A 20,125-nucleotide genomic window follows, 5' to 3' on the forward strand; every position below is an offset into this window, starting at 1 on the left:
TTCAAGGAGATGTCTTCAATGACCCAAACATGACCACCAGGTCCTATCTCCTGAAGGTTCTGTCACCTCCCAGTAGCACCCCTTGGAGACCAAACCTTTAACACACAGGCCTTGGAGGACATTCCAGATCCAAACTATAGCAAGGGAACCCTGGCACACAGGGAAGGAAGAAGTATGTCCATTGGTGATGCTAAGAAGGGTCTTACACGTTCAGTTGGCCCTAAACCCTTCCCAGGATCATTAAGATACAACAGTCTTGGCACCTGTCTTTTCCCTTTCCAATTCTTCAGCCTCCCCTCTGTGGCTTTCCTCAAGAATGCAGTTGAAGCTCATATTAATCTTCTTTAGCCTCTTCATATGTTTAGAGAAAAAATAGTGAGGTTTGCCTTGACTTGCTAAGATGGCCTAAAAATGAGAACAGTCCGTTCAAGACAGCCATGCACTAGGAACTACAGTAAGGAGCCCAGGGTACCTAGAACAAGGATCTGGGAAAGGGAGAAAGGTCCCGGGCGGGGGGGGGGGAGATGAAAGCGAATGGTGCAGTTCTTTTTTTTTGCTTAAATTCTTTTAGTGGTACATTTTAGGTGTACAATACGTTTACATTTATCATTGGGTGCTTGTACCTGTACATGATGTATCTTGGTTTCATTTTTTTCTCCCATTACCTTTGCGCCCTTCACCCCCTCCACCCTTCCCTATTTACATAGACTTTGTTTCCATTTTTTTTCTTTTCTCATAGCTTTTCCTTTCCCTTCTTTCCTTTCCCCAACTCCTCCCACCTCCACTACCCCTTTGAACCTTTTCCTATTTCAAAGTATCACTTATTCGTTATTAATCATTTTAATCCTTATTTACACTTTGAGTTTCTCAAACTAGAGAAATATTCAGTATTTGAACATGTGTCCTATTTATCTCACTTAATAGTATGGCCTCAATATGCATCCAGTTAGCTATAAATGTCTCTAGTTTCTTGTTTATTATGGCTGAGTAGTACTCTATTTTATAAAAAAACCCACATCTTCTTTATCCAGTTTCCAATTGATGGGCACTTGGGCTGTTTCCAAGCTTTAGCTATTACAAACTGTGGCTCTATAAAAATGGGTGCACATATATCACTGTGGTATGATTCTTTGGGGAAGATACTCAGCAGAGGAATAGCTGGGTCAAATGGGACCTCTAATTCCAGTCTTTTCAGGTATCTCCATATTGATTTCCACAGTGGTTGTACCAGTCTGCACTCTCAAAAACAATGGAGAAGGGTTCCTTTCTCCCCACACCCCCACCAGCATTTGTTATTGGTGGTTGATTTCTTGATAGCAGCCATTCTTTCTGGAGTGAGGTGGAATCTCAGTGTTGTTTTCATCTGCATCCTCGAATGACCAGTGATGTTGAACATTTTTTCATATATTTATTTGCTGCTTTTACTTCTTTTTTTTTGTTAAATTCTTTTATTGGTACATTGTAGGTATACAACACAATTACATTTCTCATTGGGAACATGTACCTTTACATGATGCATCTTGGTTCTTATTTCTTCCCCATTTCTAGCCCTCCCGTCACCCCCTCCACCCTTCCCTATTTACAAAGACTTTATTTCCATTTTTTCCATTTCTCATCATTTTCCCTTTCCCTTCTTTCCTTTCCTCTGCCCCTCCCACTACCCCTACCCCTTTGGACCTTTTCTTCCTATTTTGCTTTATCAATTATTCATTCTAATCATTGGTACATTTTAGGTATACAGTATAATGACATTCATCATTGGAAATTTGCACCTTTACATAGTCTCTCTTGGTTCTTATTTTTCACCCTTGCCCAGCCCTCCCTTCAACCCCTCCATTCCTCCCTATTTACAAAGGTTTTGTTCCTATTTTTCCATTTTCTCATATTAATTCCATTCCCTTCTAGCCTTTCCCCTAGCCCTCCCACTTCCTTCCCCTTTGCCCCTTTTCTTCCTATTTCGCATTACCTATTATACCTTTAGTCCTTATTTACACTTTCAGTTTCTCACACTAGAGAAACTATTCGGTATTTACACATGTGGGTCCTATTTATTTCACTTAAGAGTATTGTCTCAATGTGCATCCACTTAGCTATAAATGTCTCTAATTTCTCATTTTTTATAGCAGAGTGGTCCTTTATTTTATAAAAAGTCACATTTTCTTGATCCAGTCTCTAGTTGATGGGCTTTTGGGCTGTTTCCAAGTTTTAGCTATTACAAACTATGCTGCTATGAACATGGGTGCACATATATCACTGTGGAATGATTCTTTTAATTCTGTGGGAAAGATCCCCAGCAGTGGAATAGCGGGGTCAAATGGGACTTCCAGTCCTAGTTTTTGAGGTATCTCCATACTGATTTCCACAGCGCTTGCACCAGTCTACACTCCCACCAGCAGTGAAGCAGGGTTCCTCTTTCCTCATAGCCCTGCCAGCCTTTGTAATTGGTTGATTTCGTGATAGCAGCCATTCTTTCTGGAGTGAGGTAGAATCTCAGCGTTGTTTTCATTTGCATCTCTCGAATGACCAGTGATGTTGAACAGTTTTTCATGTATTTATTTGCTATTTCTACTTCTTTGTCTGAGAAATGTCTGTTCATTTCAGATGCCCATTTTTGGAGTAAATTTGGGAGGTCTGATCTTTTTAAGTTCTTTATACATTCAAGATAGTAGACGTTTGTCTGACGAAGAGCAGATGAAGATTTTTTTCCCACATTGTGGGTTGTCTCTTCACACTGCTGGTGGTTTCTCCTGCTGTGCAGAAGCTTTTTAATAAGAAGAGAGCCCATTTGTTGATTGTTTGTGCTAGTGCATGGGCAACTGAGGTTTTGTTCATAAAATCTTTTCCTACACCGATGTCTTCAGGGGTTCTACCTAACCTCTGTTCCAACTGGTTCAGAGTTTCTATTTTAATATTTAGGTCTTTAATCCATTTTGATTTTAGTTTAGAGCATGGTGAGAGATACAGGTCTAGTTTTAATCTTTGGCAAGTTGAAGCCCAATTTTTCCAGCACCATTTATTAAAGAGGCTATCTTTCCTCCAGTGAGGGTGTTTGGCTCCTTTGTCGAAGATGAGATGGCTGAGTGTGTCTGGCATTGTTTCTGCATCTTCTAATCTGTTCCACTGGTCCTCAAGTCTGTTTCTTTGCCAGTACCATGCTATTTTTATCACAGTAGCTTAGTAGTATAGTTGCAGGTTGGGGATTGTGATACTCCCTGCCATGTCTCTGTTACCTAGAATTGCTTTTGCTATTCTGGGTCTCTTCTTGTTCCAAATGAATTTTTGGATTGTTTTCTCAAGGTCTGTGAAGTATGCTGCTGGGATCTCAATTGGAATTGCATTAAATCTATATAGCAGTTTTGGAAGTATGGCCATTTTCACTATATTAATCCTTCCCACCCAGGAGCAGGGGATGTCTATCCATTTTCTGATATCATCTTCAATCTCTCTTTTCAGAGTGCAATAGTTTTCAGAGAAGAGGTCTTTGATTTCTTTTGTTAGGTTGATTCCTAGGTATTTCAGTTTTTTGGATGCTATTGTGAAAGGAATTATTTGCCCTATTTCTGTCTCAGTGAGTCTGTCATTGGTGTAGAGGAAAGCTATTGATTTTTGTGTGTTGACCTTGTAACCAGCTACTTGACTGAATTTGGTTATTAAGTCTAGAAGACTTTTGGTGGAGTTCTTGGGGTCTTCTGTATACAGTATCATGTCATCTGCAAATAATGACAATTTGACTTCTTCATTTCCTATCTTTATTCCTTTTATTTCTTTCTCTTGTCTAATTGCCGTGGCTAATGTTTCCAGAACTATATTGAACAAGAGTGGTGATAGTGGACTTCCTTATCTTGTTCCTGATTTTAGTGTGAAGGATTTCAGTTTGTGACCATTTAGTATGATATTGGCTGTTGGTTTTTCATAGATGGTTTCTATCAGTTTGAGGTACAGACCATCTATTCCAATTTTTTGTAGGGTTTTTCTCATAAATGCATGTTGGATTTTGTCAAATGCTTTTTCTGCATCTATGGAGATAATCATATGGTTTTTGTCCTTGGCTCTATTGATATAGTGTATTACATTAATTGATTTTCATATATTGAACCATCCCTGCATCCCTGGGATGAATCCCACTTGATCAGGGTGTATGATCTTCTTGATGATCTTCTGCATTCTGTTTGCCAGTATCTTATGAAGGATTTTTGCATCTATGTTCATTAGTGAGATTGGCCTATAGTTCTCTTTTTTGGTTGGGTCTTTCTCTGCTTTGGAGATCAAGGTGATGCTTGCTTCCAGGAATGAATTTGGGAGTATTGCTTCCCTTTCAATTTCATTGAAGAGTTTAAACAGTAGTGGCAGCAGTTCCTCTCTAAATGTCCTGTAGAATTCAGCAGTGAAGCCATCAGGGCCTGGGCTTTTCTTAGTTGATAAGTTTTTAATTACATTTTCAATTTCATTGGTTGATATTGGGTTGTTCAGAATTTTTAGGTCTTCTTTGTTCAACTTTGGTAATTCTTATGTATCTAGGAATCTGTCCATTTCTTCTGTGTTGTCCATCTTATTGGCGTATAGGTTCTGGAAGTAGGTATTGATGATCCTCTGGATTTCTGCTGGGTCTGTTGTAATTTCACCGTTTTCATTCCTAATTGCATGGATTTGGGCCTTTTCTTTCCTTTTTCTGACAAGGTTGGCTAAAGGTTTGTCAATTTTGTTGATTCTTTCAAAGAACCAACTCTTGGCTTCATTGATTTTTTTGTATCATTCTCTTAGTCCCCATTGCATTGATTTCTCCTCTGATCTTTATAATTTCCTCCCTTGTATGAGCTTTGGGGTTGTCCAGCTCTTCTTTTTCTAGAAGCTTGAGGTTCAGCATCAGGTTGTTTAATTGGGCTCATTCTGTTTTCCTAATATGTGTATTCACTGCTATGAATTTCCCTTGTAAGAGTGCTTTCATTGTGTCCCATAGATTCCGATATGTTGTATTGTCATTGTCATTGAATTGAAGGAACTGTCTGATTTCTTCTTTAATTTCCTCTGTGACCCATTGGTTATTCAGAAGTGTGTTGTTCAATTTCCATGTGTTTATGAAATTTTTTGAGTTTCTTTTGCTATGGATCTCCAATTTCATCACACTATGGTCTGATAACATACAGGGGATAACTTCAGTTTCTTTGCACTTACTTAAATGTGTTCTATGTGTGAGTATGTGGTCTATTTTTGAGAATGAGCCATGTGCAGCTGAGAAGAATGTGTATTCTGATTTTGTGGGGTGGAAGACTCTGTAAACATCTGTTAAGTTCATTTGTTCAAGAGTTCGATTGAGTTCTAGTATTTCATTATTTATTTTTTGTCTAGTTGATCTATTTGTGACAGTGGGGTGTTGAGGTCCCCCACTACAATTGTATTAGTGCATATATGACTTTTAATGTCCGTTAGTATTTGTTTTATATAGTTGGATGCACTAGTGTTTGGTGCATAGATATTTATGATTATCATCTCTTCCTCTTGGATTCTTCCCTTTACTAGGATGTAGTGTCCTTCTTTGTCTCTCTTAATCAGTGTTAGTTTGAAATCTACTTGATCTGCCAAGAGGATAGCTACTCCTGCTTTTTTTCGGGTTCTTTCACAGGGAGTATTGTTTTCCACCCTTTAACTTTCAGTCTATGAGTTTCCTTTTGAATTAAGTGTGTTTCTTGTATGCAGCATATTGTTGGATTTTGCTTCTTGACCCATTCTGCCAGTCTAGTTCTTTTGATTGGTGAATTGAGACCATTAATGTTGATGGTTATAACTGAAATGTATGGACTTGTCATTGCCATGACTTTTTCTTTTTGTTGGGTTCTCTCCCTTTACATTTAATTTCTTGTCATGCCAGATGGGTTCATTCTGGTTTGCTTCCTGGGGTTGTGATCCTCAATGTCTGTTCCTAGGATATTGTGTAAAATGTTTTGGAGTGCTGGTTTGGTATTCACGAAGTTCCTAAGGTGCTCTTTGTCATGAAAGTATCTTATTTCTGCTTCCATTTTGAAAGCTAGTTTTGCAGGGTACATCAATCTGGGTTGGAGGCTGTTTTCTTTTAGGTTTTCGAATATGTCACTCCAAGCTCTTCTTGCCTTGATGGTTTGTGTTGAGAAGTCTGCTGTGATTCTGATGGGCTTTCCTTTGTATGTGATTTGTTTCTTTTCTCTGACTGCTTGGAGAACTTTGTTCTTCTGTTGTGTTTCTGGAATCTTAACAATGATATGCCTATGTGTAGATTTTTTTTGATCAAGGCTATTTGGAGTCCTATATGCCTCACTTAATGTTTATGTCAAACTCTTTTCCTTTCCTTGGGAAGTTTTCTGCCATTATTTCTGTGAAGAGATTTTTTATGTCATCTCCACTCTCTCCTGTTTCTTCATTGAGCCCAATCAGTCTTATGTTATTCTTTTTTGCATCACCTAGCAGCTGCTGGATTGATTTCTCATGTTCTCTTATAATTTTGAAGCAATTTTTGTTTTCCTGGTCACTAACTGAAATCTTATCTTCTATATCTGAAATTCTGTCCTCACATTGGCTCATTCTGCTGTGTAGACTTTCAATGGAGTTTTTCATCTCCTGGAAATCTATTTGCATCTGTTTTATGGATTCCGTTTGTTTCTTATGTTGGGATTCCATCATGTTCCTCAGCTCCTCTCTGGATTCATTAATCATGTCTTGCACTAGGGGCACAATTTCTCCTGTTATCTGAGAAATTCTTTCTGATTTCATTTTTTCCAGATCCCCTTTTGTTGCCAGTTCAGTGGGTCCAGGTGGTTGAGTATCAGAGTGTTCCATCTCATTTCCCTTTGGGGTTGCTGTGGGTGATCTGGAAGTCTGGTTTTAAGACTTATTTATGTGTTTTCTCATTTCGACTGGGGCGGGGGGCTGTTAGCGCCTGCACTGATTACCTCGTCTGAGCTGGTTGAGGTGGGACAGGGGCCAGGAGCAGCAGTAGGTATGGTGACCTAAAAGCCCTTTCCTGTGGGCTGGCAGCAGCGGGAGGGATGGTGGCCGGGAAATCCCTTCCTCCGGACCAGGCGCAGTGGGATGGCGGCTCAGAAGCCCCTCCCTCTGGGCCGGGAGCGGTTGGAGGCATGGTGGCCCGGAAGCCCCTTTCTCTGGGCCAGGAGCAGCAGGACAGAAGGTGGCCCAAAAGCCCTTTCCTCTGGGCTGGGAGCAGCGGGAGGGATGGTGACCGAGAAGCCCCTTCCTCTGGACCAGGAGCAGTGGGACGATGGCTCAGAAGCCCCTACCTCTGGGCCAGGAACAGTGGGACTCAGTACCTTGGTCTGGTGGTCTGGTGTCGTCTGCGTCTTTGTAGTGTGGAATCAGGTGGCTGCCTGTCTGCAGCGGGCTGATTCGGTGTCTTCTGCGAGACTCAAGACCTTGGTAGGGCGTGCACAGACCTGCCTGTCTGCAGCGGGCTGATTGGGGGTGTGTTCCGCGCGACTGGGGACCTAGGTAGGGTGTGGGCAGACCTGCCTGTCTGTAGTGAGGTGATTCAGAGTCTTCCGTGCGACTCAGGACCTCGGTAGGGCGTGCACAGACCTGCCTGTCTGCAGGGGCTGATTCGGCGTGTGTTCCACGCCTAGATTTTGCTTCTTAATCCATTCTGTCAGTCTACTTCTTTTGATTGGTGAATTGAGGCCATTAACATTGATAGTTATAATTGAGAGATATTGATTCATCCTTGTCATGATGTTTTACTGTTGTTGGCTCTTATTTCTTTTTCTCCCTTTCCCTTTAGTTTCTTATCTTGCCTGGTGGCTTCCCTCTGTTGAGCCTCATGGAGTTGTGACTTTCATTGCCTTTTTCTAGGATATGGCTTAGAATTGTTTGGAGTGGTGGTTTGGTGTTCATGAAATGTCTCAGGTGTACTTTGTCATGGAAATATCTAATTTCCCCTTTGATTTTGAAAGATAATTTTTCAGGATACAACAGTCTAGGTTGGAAGTTATTTTCTTTTAGGGCTTGAAATACTCAACTTCAGGACCTTCTTGAGTTGAGGGTTTGTGTTGAGAAGTCTGCCATGATTCTGATGGGCTTTCCTTTATAGGTGATTTGTTTCTTTTCTCTGCTTGTAGGATTTCATTCTTCTGTTGGGTTTCTGGGATCTTGACTATTCTATGTCTAGGTGTAGATTTTTTTTGATCATGGCTAGGTAGAATTCTATATGCCTCACTTATCTGTATGTCCAATTCTCCACTTCTGTCTGGGAATTTTTCTACTCTTACTTCTGTGAACAGTTTTTTTTTATGTCAATTGTACTTTCTCCTGTTTTTGCGTGGACTCCTATCAGTCTTATGTTATTCTTCTTTGCATCATTTAGCAGCTGCTGAATTGATTTCTCATGTTCCCTTACTATTTTTAAGAAATTTCTGTTTTCATGGTCCTTCACCGCAATCCTGTCTTCTATGTCTGATATTCTATCTTCAGATTCTCTTAATGTGCTTTGCATGCTTTCAATGGAGTTTTTAATCTCCTGAATATCTGTTTGAATGTGTTTCATGGATTCCATTTCTTTCTTATGTTGGGCGATGATGGTTTCCATTTCTTTCTTATCCTGGGCATTCATGGCTTCCAGTATGTTTCTGAGCTCATCTATTTTTTTATTTTATCAATTTATGTTTTGGAGCCTCTAATCATGTCTTTCACTCTGCTCTCTGTAGTTATCTGGGAGATTATTTCTGCTTTGAAGTTTTCTAGAGCCTCATTCATCTGTTTTGTTACTTCCTGTGCTATCAGTTCAGGGTGTCCAGGTGGTTGATTATCTGACTTTTCCACCTCAATGCCCCCAGAATTTGCCTTTTTGGGGATGGAAGTCTGAGTTTGTGACTTGCTTAAATGTCTTCTCATTTTTGTTTTTGGTACTGTCCTTGTTTCAGTTCCTGGGTTGGTATTTTGAAGTTGCTTATTATAAGTATCTTTGTTGATGTATTTAGAACCTTTCTGGAATGATTGCTTCTCAGAGGTGTCTTCCAGATATAGTTGGTCTTTAGGTTTTGAGTCTCTAATGGCTCTGAGGCTATCTCATTTTCATTATACCAGGAAGGAAAACTGTTTAGATCAATCACGACACCTTAGCCCAAGTCATACAATCAGCAACACCATAGCATCAAATACATCTTAGAGAATGACAATTTGTGGTAGTTATTAATCTATCACCTTTAAAAATGAAGGGCCTCCTTCAGGGTATGTCTGCTGTCACAATATACAATGTGGGCAGCAGTGTGTGGTTATAAGTAAATGAGTCTCAGTAAGCTAGTGCCATACCCATGAGATTCAGGCAGATTTCTGGCTGCAAGTCCCAAGTTGAGCTCCCTGTCCTCCTGCAGGGTTGCACTCCGCAAGGTTCTATTGCAAGTTTCAGCTGCCTTTCCCCTGAAGAAAGTCCAGGTTCCAATGGGAGGTGATGATCCCTCCAACTTTCCAAGCACAGTGGTCTGGTATGCCTTTATTGCAGAGATTCTCTTCACTTTTCCAGTGAGCTTGTTTTCGTCAGGGAGCCTGAGAGAGGCCCTCTCTCTGTTGTTCACTTTGCAGCTCAGGACAATGGCTTTTATGTCCCCCTGTGCCTCTGTAGTGTGGAACCAAGTAGCCGCACAGCCAAAAGGCCAGAAATGGGGGGTGCTGTTGTTGTAAGTGCCCGCATGGCCAAGGTGGCAGCTAGTGGGCATGCCTGGGTGGGTCCTCCTCACCCTGTCTTGGTCGCAAGCTGGTGGAGCAAGCTGGAGGAAACAGGTCCCAGTCAGCCTGCAAGAGTGGTGCAGTTCTGATGTGTGCACAGAAGCAATCCTTTGCATCAAACTGTTGTAGCAGTCTGCTCCTCTGGGCACCACTCTCACATACCCCATCTGGTCTGGTTTTGGGATCCTCTAATCTACTTAACAAATGTTATGGCCTATATCTAGATGTCCCTCCAAAGCCTCATGCCATCATAGGTGGGAAGTTCCAAAGGTGGCTGGATTAGGGTGTGTGATGCTGGGATTAAAGGTATGATGCTGAGATGAAGGGTGCCCCACCTTGGGTGTGGGTAGCATCACCCAAAAGGAAAGCAGCCTGGATGGAATATAAAGGGACAGAAAGAAGCTGCTCTGCTACTTTGCTGCTTTCCGCCTGCCTTTTTTGGCCATGGACTTTTTCTCCTCTCTGGTGCCCCTCTGCCATGCCACCCTGCCTTGGAGCCAGCTGCCTATGGACTGAAACCTCTATAAACTGTGAGCCAAAATAACCCTTTCCTCCTTTAACTTTAGGTGTTGGGTACTTTGTCTCAGGAACAAGAAAAGTAACTAAGACAGATTTTTGATACTGGTAGTGGGGCAGTTGCTTGACTGTACCCAACTACATGGTTTCTGAGCCTTTGGACCTGCCTTGTGTGAAGAGTTTGGAAAGCTTTGGAGATGCCAGCTGAAGAAGCAGGCTGGAATGCTTTAAATTGTACTTGATAGGAGATTCTAGTAAGAGTTCAGAGGACCAGCATGCTGACAGAAATGTTGCTAGGACTGCCCCTGTTGAACTCCAGAGACTTTGTCTGAGACTAAGATTAAGGGTGGTGGACTAATTAATCTTGCAGGAAAAATTTACTTCTCTCACCACTGAGACAAGAAGAGATTAGAGAGTCACTCCCAGTGCCAAGGAGGAGCCTTCTGGGCTGCCATACCACCTCCCCCAGTGCTGAGGATCAGAGCCACCCCCATTGCCAAGGAGGTGACTCTTCCAGGATGCCATACCACTGCTCGCAGTGCAGAGGAGCAGAGCACCCCCAACCCCAGCACCAAGGAGGTGGATCTCGATGGCAACAGCAGCATACCGCATCCCTTGAAATGAGAAAACACATAAATAAATCTCAAAACCAGACTTCCAGATCACCTAAAGCAACCCCAAAGGGAAATGAGATGGAACAATCTGATAATCAACCACCTGGGCTCCCTCAACTGGCAACAAAAGAGGATCTGGAAAAAATGAAATCAGAAATAATTTCTCAGATAATAGCAGAGATTGTGTGCATAGTGCAAGACATGATTAATAAATCTAGAGAGGACACAGATAAAAAAATAGAGGAGCTGAGGAACATGATGGAATGCCAACATAGAAAACAAATGGAATCCAAAACACAGACGTAAACAGATTACCAGGATATTAAAAACTCCACTGAAACTCTGTGAGCCACTGTGAGGACAGAATTTCAGGTAGAGAAGATAAGATTGCAATTAGTGACCAGGAAAAGAAAAAATTCTTTAAAATTGTAAGGGATCATGAGAAATCAATCCAGCAACTGCTAGATGATGCAAAAAAAGAATTACAAGACTGATCAGAGTCAATGAAGAAACAGGAGAGAATGCAGATGACATAAAAAAAACTGTTCACAGAGGTGATTGCAGAAAACTTTCCAGGAAGGGGAAAAGAACTTGACATACAGATAAGTGAGGCATATAGGACTCCAACTAGCCATGATCAAAAAAATCTACACATAGGCATATAGCTGTTAAGATTCCAGAAACCCAACAGAAGAACAAAATTCTCCAAGCAGTTAGAGAAAAGAAACAAATCACGTACAAAGGAAAGTCCATCAGAATCACAGCAGGCTTGTCAACACAAACCCATAAGTCAAGAAGACTGTGGAGCAATGTATTCCAAGCCCTAAAAGAAAACAGCCTCAAATCCAGATTGATGTACCCTGCAAAACTATCTTTCAAAATTGATGGAGAAATAAGATACTTTCATGACAAAGAGCATCTTAGAAACTTCATGAATACCAAACCAGCACTCCAAAAAATTTTAGACAATATCCTAGGAAAAGACAATGAGGATCACAACCCCAGGAAGCCCAGCAAAATGAATCCATCAGGCACAACAAGAAATTAAATGCAAAGTGGGAGAATCCAACAAAAAGAAAAAGTAATGACAATGTTAAGTGAATATGTATCAGTTATAACCATCAATGTTAATGGTCTCAATTCACCAATCAAAAGAAATACATTGGCAGAATGGGTCAAGAAGCAAGATCCAACAATATGCTGGATACAAGAAACACACTTAATTCAAAAAGAAACTCATGGACTGAAAGATAAAGGGTGGAAAACAACATTCCATGCAACAGGGACACACAAAAAAGCAGGAATAGCTATCCTTTTTGCAGATCAAGTGGATTTCAAACGAATACTGATTAAGAGAAACAAAGAAGGACACTACATCCTTGTAAAGGGAACAGTCCAAGAGGAAGACATGGCAATCATAAATATATATGCACCAAACACTCTCATACCCAACTATGTAAAACAAACACTAATGGAAATGAAAAATCATATAAGGATAAATACAATAGTAGTGGGGGACCTCAATACCCCACTGTCACAAATAGATAGATCAACTAGACAAAAAATAAGCAACGAAATACTGGAACTCAATCAAACTCTTGAACAAATGAACTTAACAGATGTTTACTGAGTGTTCCAGCCCACAAAATCAGAACACACATTCTTTTCAGTTGCACACAGGTCGTTCTCCAAAATAGACCACAGAATCGCTTACAGAACATGTTTAAGTAAGTTGAAAGGATTTGAAGTTATCCCCTGTATATTATCAGACCACAGTGTAATGAAATTGGAGATGAATAGCAAAAGCCAAAAGAATTTCATAAACATTTCATAAATGGACATTGAACAACACGCTTCAGAATAACCAATGGGTCACAGAGGAAATTAAAGAAAAAATCAGAGAGTTCCTTCAACTAAATGACAATGACAATATGACATATCAGAATCTATGGGACATAATGAAAGCAGTCTTACAAGGGAAATTCATAGCAGTGAATACTTGTATTAGGAAAATAGCGAATCCAATTAAACAACTGATCCTGAACCTCAAGCTTCTAGAAAAAGAAGAGCAGGACAACCCCAGAGCTCATACAAGGGAGGAAATTAAAAAGATCAGAGCAGAAATCGATGCAATGGAGACTAAGAGAATGATAAAAAAAAAATCAATGAAGCCAAGAGTTGATTCTTCAAAAGGATAAACAAAATGACAAACCCTTAGCCAGTCTTGTCAGAAAAGGAAAGAAAAGGCCCAAATCCATGCAATTAGTAATGAAAAGGGTGAAATTACAACAGATCCAGCAGAAATCCAGAGGATCATTAGTACCTACTTCAAGAACCTATACACCAATAAGACAGAAAACACAGAAGAAATGGACAGATTCTTAGGTACTTGTGAATTACTAAAGCTGAAGGAAGAAGACCTAAAATATCTAAACGACCCATATCAATCAATGAAATTGAAAGTGTAATTAAAAATTTACCAACTAAGAAAAGCCTGGGTCCTGATGGCTTCACCACTGAATTCTACAAGACATTTAGAGAGGAATTGCTGCCACTACTGTTTAAACTCTTCAATGAAATTGAAAGGGAAGCAGTATTCCCAAATTCATTCCTGGAAGCAAGCATCACCTTGATCTCCAAAGCAGAGAAACACCCAACCAAAAAGGAGAACTACAGGCCAATCTCACTCATGAATGTAGATGCAAAAATCCTTAATAAGATAGTGGCAAATAGAATGCAGAAGATCATACGCCCTGACCAAGTGGGATTCATCCCAGGGATGCAGGGATGGTTCAACATATGCAAATCAATAAATGTAATATATTATATCAATAGAGTTAGTGACAAAAACCATACGATCATCTTAATAGATGCAGAAAAAGCATATGACAAAATCCAACACACATTTATGATAAAAACCCTACAAAAAATTGGAATAGATGGTCTGTACCTCAATCTGAAAAAAGCCATCTATGAAAAATCAACAGCCAATATCATACTAAATGGTCAAAAACTGAAATCCTTCACACTAAAATCAGGAACAAGATAAGGATGTCCACTATCTCCACTCCTGTTCAATATAGTTTTGGAAATATTAGCCATAGCAATTAGATAAAAGAAAGAAATCAAAGGAATAAAGATAAGAAATGAAGATGTCAAATTGTCATTATTTACAGATGACATGATACTGTATATAGAAGACCCCAAGAACTCCACCAAAAGTCTTCTAGACTTAATAACCAAATTCAGTAAAGTAGCTGGATACAAGTCAACAGACAAAAATCAATAGCTTTCCTCTACATGAGCAACAGACTCACTGAGACAGAAATAGGGCAAATAATGTCTTTCACAATAGCATCTAAAAACTGAAATACCTAGGAATCAACCTAACAAAAGAAACTATAGCACCCTGAAAAGAGAGATTGAAGATGATATCAGAAAATGGAAAGACATCCCTTGCTCCTGGGTAGGAAGAATCAACATAGTGAAAATGGCTGTATTTCCAAAACTGATATACATTCAGTGGAATCCCTATTGAAATCCCATCGGCATACTTCACAAACCTGGATAAAACAATCCAAAAATTCATTTGGAACAAGAAGAGACCTAGAATAGCATAAGCAATTCTAGGCAACAGAGACATGGCAGGGGGTTTCACAATCCAACTTGAAGCTATACTACAAAGCTACTATGATAGAAACAACACAGTACTGGCAAAAAACAGACCTGAGGACCAGTGGAACAGATTAGAATATGCAGAAACAACTCCAGACACACTCAGCCATCTCAACTTAGGCAAAGGACCCAAACACCCTCACTGGAGGAAAGATAGCTTCTAATAAATGGTGCTGGAAAAACTGGGTTTCAATTTGCCAAAGATTAAAACTAAACCTATAGCTCTCACTGTGTACTAAAGTAAAATCAAAATGGATTAAAGATCTAAATATTAAAACAGGAACGCTGAACCAGCTGGAACAGAGGTTAGGCAGAACTCTTGAAGGCATTGGTGTAGGAAAAGATTTTACAAACAAAACCTCAGTTGCCTGTGAACTAGCACAAATAACCAAAAAGTGAAATCTCTTCTGCACAGCAAGAGAAACCACCAGCAGTGTGAAGAGACAATCCACAATGTGGGAAAAAAATTTTCACCTGTTGCTCCTCAAAGGTCTACTTTCTAGAATCTATAAAGAACTTAAAAAAAAATCAGATCTCCCAAATTTAAAGACCCAGTCTGAAAATAGGCATCTGAGATGAACAGACATTTCTCATACAAAGAAGTAGAAATAGCAAACATATGAAAAAATGTTCAACATTACTAGTCATTTGAGAGATGCAGATGAAAACAACACTGAGATTCCACCTCACCCCAGAAAGAATGGCTGCTATCATGAAATCAACCAATAACAAATGCTGGCTGGGCTGTGGGGAAAGAGGAACATTGATGTACTGCTGGTGGGAGTGTAGACTGGTGCAACCACTATGGAAATCCGTATGGATATAGCTCAGAGAACTAGGACTGGAAGTCCCATTCGACCCAGCTATACCCCTGCTGGGTATTTCCCCCAAAGAATTAAAAGAATCATACCACAGTGATACATGTGCACCCATGTTCATAGCAGCACAATTTGTAATAGCTAAAAACTAGGAAACAAACCAAATGCTCATCAACTGGAGACTGGATAAAGAAAATGTGGGTTTTTAAAAAATAAAATGGAGTACTACTCAGCCATAAAAATGAGAAATTAGAGACATTTATAGCTGAATGGATGTACAGTGAGGTGATACTCTTAAGTGAAATAAATAGGACACACATGTAAATTCTGAATAGTTTCTCTAGTGTGAGAAACTGAAAGTGTAAATAAGGACTAAAAGGTATAATAGATAATGTGAAATAGGAAGAAGAGGTGCAAAGGGGAAGTGGAAATGGGAGGCATAGGGGAAAGGAAAGAAGGGAATGGAATTAATATGAAAAAATGAAACAATGGAAACAAAGTCTTTGTAGATAGGGAGGGATGGAGGGGTTCAAGGGAGGGCAGGGGAATGGGGAAAAATAAGAACCAAGAGAGATTATATAAAGGTGCAAATTTCCAATGATGAATGTCATCATATTGTGTACCTAAAATGTACCAATAAAATCAATTTTTAGAAAAGGGAGAAAATAAAGGCCCATACTCTGGAATAGGAGACGCACTCATTTACATTACCACCAGTCATGGGCAAATGACATACTGGTAGATTTTCCCTGGCTGAAGGAGTATGCTAGGTGCTACTGCCCCTGGGGCTAGAGAAATAGACACATTTCAGGACTCAGAAGACTTGGAGTTTGTGTTGGAGAGGGGAATGGATGTAAAATGTTATACAAAGAAAAAACACAGTGATTCAAAATACAGATTTGAAGCCAGCCTGCTTGGGTTTAAGTCTCCTAATTGCATACCATCTACTGTGTGATTTTGGGCAAGCTAATTTACCTTTCTTTGCTTCGATCTCCTCACTTGTAAAATGTGTTTTATGAAAATATCTACCTCTTGGAATGTTGGGAGGATTAAATAAATTAACATGAATACTCAGATCAGTACTGAGTCCAAAGTGAGCAGTACTTAAGTGTTTGGTGATATATCTATCCCCTAATCTATTATCTTTGGGTTCAAAATGCTTCCCAAAATTAAAGTTATAAAATGCAACTGGAGGTTTTGAACAGGCTAAGGTTGTGGTGAGAGAGTTTCAAAGCCAGAAAAAGTGATTGTGAGATGGGAAGATGAAAAATAAAATACAAGCAGTTGTGGACTCACAGCTGGACTTGCAGGATAGCTGACCAAACTGTGGGCAGGGGGTGGGGGTTGGGGAGGGACAGGACAGCTAGGAGACCTAGACTGTAAGCGAAGCTTCCATTTCTGGGGCTTAAGATGTTGATCAGAAAGGGAAACAAAGCTTGTATAAATACAGAGGGGTGGAAGAGTTGAAGAGAGGGAAGGGGAAGGGGAAAAAGTAAGAAACAAGATATATCACGTACATGTACAAATTCCCAATAATGAATGTGAACTTAATGTATACCTGAAATGTACCAATAAACTTAAGGAATAAAAAAAAAAAAAAGATGCTGATCAGGGCCCGGGGTCACGGACAAGAGGAGGAAACTACTATAGAGAAAGGGGGCAAAGGGACACTATGGGTGGGGGGCTCAGAGCCCAGGTGGGGGTAGGGTTGCTGCAGTAAAAGTAGTTTTGACTAGGACTAAGTGAGAAAATTTAAGAAGAAATGAAGTTTATTCTTGGCATCTTCTTTCCAAAGAACACGTCTCCTCTCTCGTTCCATCTCCAGTGCTTGTGCACTGTCCTGACCCCAAGCTGGGCCTTCCCTCCTCCACCACAGCTCACTTCAGCCACCAGCTCCTCAACAAAATTCCCATTATTTGTGCACAGGCTGAGATGTCAGGAGGAAAGCTAACAGAGTGGAACTAATCTCCCACTAACGAAATTACTGAGAGCCACTGACTATTGCCTAAAGCCCCTGGATTTGAAAAAGGGAATACTTGTTAACTCAACTGAATGTCTAATCTACAAATTCTTAATGTAGGGCAGGCTGGGATGAGCATGGATGTGTTTCAGGCCTTTCATAGAGAATTATCATGTTCAGTGATTCTTGAATTGTCTGTGACCCCACAGTGTTAAAGGCATTTGCTTTAATGTCTTGGCTAAGGCAAGGTAACAAAGTAAAAGGCAAGTGTTCAGGTTAGTTGGAAGAAAATACTTTTTAATTAGTAAACTAGAGTGTGTGTTTGTGTGTGTGTGTGTGTGCATGTCTACATATCTGCATATATGTCACGAAATTCTTTTTCAATTTTGGAACCATTTGTGTTTCTTAAATGCTTGGACTTACCGCTTTTTTCTTCACCAACATGGCTCCCATGGTAACTTCCATTGGGGCTTCAGGGATGAGTGCGGGGAGGTGTGAGGAGGTGTCCGAGGCAGCTGTAACCAGGTTGTAGGGACTGGAATCTGCTTAGTCACCGGTGTTTTATATCTCACATACTTTTCCTTTCTAGAGCAGGAAGTTCTTACTTCCACAGCATGTTATCTTCACCAAGGAAGTAAGCATGTATTTTCCACAGCTCCTGTCCTTCTCTTCTCTCCCCTTTTTCCTATAGCTGTCTGCCTTCTCCAACCACTCTCCCAGAATGCTTCACTTTGTGATAATGAGATGCTTGGCTGCTGTGCAGCCAGGATGTCTGGAGATGGATAGGGTCTCCTGTACTGCCCTGGGAGGGATGTTAAAAAGACATTGTATTCATGGAAGCAGGCTAGAGAAGGGGAGAAGAAATGAAGAGTCTGGCAGCACACAGAAGCTATTGTCCAAGTAAAATGGTTATTCTTTCTGTCTATCCCCTGCTAGCTGGAGTAATTGAAGTAATGCTATATTTATGGAAGTCAGCATAAAGGTCATGCATTGTTTAGATTCAATTGGAAAATTATACCTTCTGAGATTGAATTAAATGCAGCATCATTAGGACTTGATTAGCTCAATGTGCAATAAGGTGAAAATACCCAATTCAGAAAAGAACATGTGGTAGTGAATGAATAAATTTTTATTCAAATACTGTTAATTCCCTAGGCAGGTGTGATTTCCATAAAGTAAAAGGCCCTGAGTAAAAAGGAAAAGAGTCAGTTTAAACATCCTATAGCTATGCCTGAGATAAAGATTATGAAAAAGGCTTATTAATGCTATCTCAATAGTTGTGTGTCAAGACATCCCAGAAGTTAGAGTTTTTCAACTAAACGAAATTTCTTTTATAACCAGGAGTAGTAAAAAATAAATTCATTGCTGAATGAAATTGAAACTGAAACACTGATGTCAAATCTAAGGATAATTAGAAAATTCTTAGCTTAGTATCCCTAAATGGCTGCTTTATAAAGAAAGAAAGCAGAATTATCTAGAAAATTTAAAAGAACAGACTTATTTTTACTTGAAATTGTCCTTAAGCAGGAAAATTAAACAACTGTACTTCAAAGGCTTGCATTAGGCTCACGAGGAAATGTGCAGCTGTCATATTGTTGGAGCTCATGCATTCATTCCTCGTCTCTTGTACTCTTATAAATGGTCTTACATATTTTATCCTGTTTAGCTCTTATTCATCCCTTGAGGATATAATTCCTATTTTAAAAGATAAAGGAACTGAGGCCCAGACAAGTTTAATGCCTTGTTCAATGGTTGTCAGTGGCAGAATTTGAGTCTTAATCCAGACAGATTCAAAGACAATACTTAAAGACACTTGCCCTTACCTTTGGCATCAAGATTACAAATGCTTTCGCTAGTGCTTGGCTCTCTAAAAGGGGTAGTAGTAACTCAGAGTACAAGGAATAGAAATTATTCATTATGGAAGCACAGTATCAGTATCTGGGTATTCATGTAGAATCCCCCATAATTGACTGCAGTCTGTTTACCTTTTTAGGACACCATCTTTCTATATTCATAGGAATTTCCTATATTGGTCTGAACTCCTAGTATCGATCATGGTTAAGCTAGTTTTTTAAACAGTGAACAATGTGGCGTTAATATTGGGTGCAGTTTTTTCTTCATTGTGTAAAGTCTCACATTACACATGAGGCTGCTATCACATGGCGGCATGTACTGGAGAAGGTTGCTTCTGCATTCAAACTCAGCATTCACTGTAAACTGGAGATTCCAGTGAAGAAGGAAGTCAAGTAATAAAACATATGAACTGTAGGATCAGGAACTAGCTTAGAGGAAAAAAAAAGATTTGGGATAACAAGCTGGATACAGTGGGGAAGGGTTTATTTGGGAATGTTATGGTATTGTAAGTGTCACAGTGACATGGATGATAATAGCATTGTTTATGGGCCATTAACTGGACATATGCCAGGCACTTCTAAGTGGTTTACTTAGATTCATTCATTTAATGTTTACAACATTCCTATGAGGCAGAGCCTATTATTTTCACTATGAAAAGATGACAAAAATGCTTCTCAGGTTAAAATGTGTCCAGCAAAGGGTTGGTTCCAGAAGACTCTTGTCAATTCCATCTGTAACATTTTTTATTTGGGGGGATACATTATAACCCCAATGGAGGCTGATGAAAAAAATGAGAGTCCCCTTATTGTGCATTGTAACCCAACACTGTAGGAACATACCATTTCTGTAAAGTTCCCTGTACCAATTGTAAAAAAAGGTCACTTGGTTGTGTTTAAAATTCAGTTATCTGACTGCTAGGGTAAGTAAGATAGGCAAAGGAAAAGAAAAGAACAAGTATAGTAAAGGACGGTAGATAGCAAACAATGCCA

This window comes from Heterocephalus glaber, unplaced genomic scaffold, assembly GCF_053883595.1.
Source record: "Heterocephalus glaber isolate CG9 unplaced genomic scaffold, H.glaber_assembly_v1.0 deba00001509, whole genome shotgun sequence".
In the NCBI taxonomy this organism is placed as follows: domain Eukaryota; kingdom Metazoa; phylum Chordata; class Mammalia; order Rodentia; family Bathyergidae; genus Heterocephalus; species Heterocephalus glaber.